This window comes from Eubalaena glacialis, chromosome 17 (genome assembly GCF_028564815.1).
Source record: "Eubalaena glacialis isolate mEubGla1 chromosome 17, mEubGla1.1.hap2.+ XY, whole genome shotgun sequence".
Lineage (NCBI taxonomy): Eukaryota > Metazoa > Chordata > Mammalia > Artiodactyla > Balaenidae > Eubalaena > Eubalaena glacialis.
Window position 1 is genome coordinate 17285216 of NC_083732.1, and position 3084 is coordinate 17288299.

The 3084-nt window shown below is 52.5% G+C and overlaps 1 pseudogene; it reads right to left on the minus strand.

The window, feature by feature from the left end:
* Positions 1 to 921: 921 nt before the first annotated feature.
* On the minus strand, positions 922 to 2539 carry LOC133076942 (serine hydroxymethyltransferase, mitochondrial-like; annotated as a pseudogene).
* Between the last annotated feature and the right edge of the window lie 545 nt (positions 2540 to 3084).

The following is a 3084-nucleotide window of genomic DNA, read 5'->3' on the forward strand; positions in this document are numbered from 1 at the left end:
GTCATGCTGAATTCTACCTGATGGTAACGCACATTTCTTGAATGTTTTAAAACTTAGTCTTAAAGCATGAGTCAAATTTGCCTGAAAATTTTGGGACGCAGAGTCCATTGCAAAGTGTTTTTTAGGCATTAACACTTAACTTTCCCCAAGCCCCTCTGAACAAAGTATTATTACGATCCCCTGTGATGGTTAACTTTATGTGTCAACCAGCTTGACCGTGGTACCCGTGATACCCAGTTTTTGGCCAACAAACACCAGTCTAGATGCTGCTGCGAAGGTATGTTTTAGATGAGATTAACATGTACATCCAAAGACTTTGAGTGACACAGTTTACCTTCTATAATGTGAGTGAGCTCTTCTAATCAGTCGAAGGCCTTAAGAAACTACAACTGAATTCCCTTGAGGAAGAGGGAATTCTGCCTCCAGACTGCTTTTAGATTCAAGCTGCAGCATCAGCCCTTGCGTGGGTCTCCAGCCCCCAGGCCTGCCCTGCAGACGTCACACTCACCAGCCCCCCACAACCAAATGCACCAATTCCTTAAAATAAATCTCCATATAAATAAGTGGGTAGATATTATATGTGTATGTGTGTATATATGTATGTATGTATCTAGATCTACAAATATATACATATATATATATGTATATATGTATATACATTTTTTTGTTTTTTAGTTTTTTTTGCAGGTTAGCATTTTATTAGATAAAAATGAAAGAAGGGTGCCTACCCACTCCTTCCTCTGGCTCACAAGGGGAACTCTCCCCCTCCCCAAGAGAGGGCAGGGAGTCTATAACACTGAGACAATGAGAGAGATTAGGGCAGAAAGCCCCAAGCCTCTTCCTTCTAAGTCTTGTGACAAGAAGCAACCTTCTCAGCTACAAATTCTGGGAAGGGGAACTATACCTGCCTTTGCCCCTAAGTGGGCGGCCTTCCCCTCCTCCAGCAAAAACTTGGAAGATAGGCAGTTACCCCCACCCCTAACTTGTCCAGGTAGGGGGAAGAGGAATAAACGTCAGTCTGTGGGCTTCATTTCTTAGGTGCCTTCAGTGCTCATCAAAACCAGGCATGGGGAAGGCCCTGCCAAACTGCTCCACCCGTTGCCTGAGGTCAGCCAGCCAATGACTTGTTTCTGGGCCTTTGAGCAGGAAGGATTTGAAATCCTGGAGTCTGGCGGTCTTGCTCTTCACCTCCAAGCCGATGTTGACGCCTTCATCTGTAAAGCCCACAACTTTCCGGAAGTCCTCCTCACGGAACTATCGAGAAGTCAAGGCTGGGGCCCCCAGCCGCAGGCCCCCAGGTGTGATGGCACTTCGATCTCCAGGACAGGCGCTCTTGTTGGCCGTGATGGATACGAGTTCCAACACCCGTTCAGCTCGAGCTCCATCCAGGCCCTTGGGCCGCAGGGCTACCAGCACTAGGCGGTTGTCAGTGCCACCAGACACCAGCGAGTAGCCTCGCTCTAGCAGGGCATCAGCCATGGCCCAAGCGTTCTTCAGAACCTGCAGGGAGTACTCCCGGAACGGGTGCAGGCCTGCTTTAGGGCCACGGCATGGTTGTGGGGGCCCCCCTGCAGGGATGGGAACACAGCAAAGTTGATTCGATCCTCAAACGTGTAAGGATATCCCGGCCAGTCTTGGGATCCACAGCCCGCACCCCCTTCCGGTAGAAGAGGAGTCCTGCCCTGGCCCCTCGAAGGGTCTTGTGAGTGGTAGTGGTGACAACATCCACATGCTTGAAAGGTGAGGGGATCACCTTGGCAGCCACCAGGCCACTGATGTGGGCCATGTCCGCCAGCAGGTGTGCCTTGACCTCGTCACACACCTCTCTCATGCGGGCGTAGTCGATGAGGCGAGCATAGGCACCGGTACCAGCTATGATGAGTCGAGGTCGGAAAAGCCCAGCAGTGAGTGCCAGCTGGTCATGGTCAGTGAGGCCGGTTTTGGGATTCAGCTTATAGGGCACAGACTTGAAGAAGATGGATGTGGCTGAGATCCGCTTGACATCAGACATGTAGCCATGGGTGAGACGGCCCCCATCGGGCAGGTCAGCCCCATGATTTGGTCATGAGGCTGCAGAAGGGCTGTGTAGGCAGCCAGGTTGGCTGGGGACCCCGAGTAGGGCTGGACATTGACTCCCCACTGAGCAGGATCCAGGTCAAAGGCCTCCAAGGCCCGGCGCTGACACGGCAGCTCGATTTCATCCACTGCCTCTGCTCCTCCATAGTACCTCTTGCCCGGATGACCCTCCGAGTACTTGTTGTTCAGACAGGACCCCAGGGCCTCCAGCGCAGCTCGGCGGCAGAAGTTCTCTGGAGCAGTGAGCTTCCAGGCCACGACACTGCCTGTCCTTCTCTCTCCGGAGCAGCTCCCATATCTCAGGGTCACTGTCTGATAGACTCTCCTGGCCTGACCAGCCCTTGGTTGCTTCTCCAGTCTGGGTCTGGGCCGCCTCGCTGTGCTGGCACCGTATGGCCATCCTGACCAGCTGACCAGATCTCTGCAGAGGCCGAGTCGCCCAGAGCAAAGAGAAGGGCAACATCGCAACCCGAGATGAAGGTCGCAGGAGGTCCAGGCACCAACTCCGGCCGGGGAGCACAAGGGGTTGGAAGAAGACTGACCGGAGAGCACATGCGCGAAAAGAGCTGCCAACTGAATTGGGGCGGGGCCTACGCATGCGTAAGGTGGACGCTTTATGGTCTTTTGGGGATTGTAGTTCTTTTTCCCCTCTGCTTCAGTTCCATTTCCCTTCTGAAGCCCCAGGGTCAGAAGCTTTTGCCCCCGACTCAGTTTCCCTCTGGAGCCAGTCAGTGGGCAATCCTCTGGAGAACACCTCTCTCTTCCAGTTTTACCTTGACCCAGGACTGAAGGCGAAGGAAGGCTGAAGACGAGGCGTCGTTCTGTGCCTCAGCTCGTCTGTACCTCCTCCCTCGCCCCAGTCAGGGGTATATATACATGTATGTATCTATATACATACATATATATGTATATGATATATTTGTAGATCTAGATAGAGCGAGAGAGTTGTCTGGAGAACCCTGACTCATACATCTCCATTTCGCAGGTGATGAAACAAAGCCTCAGACA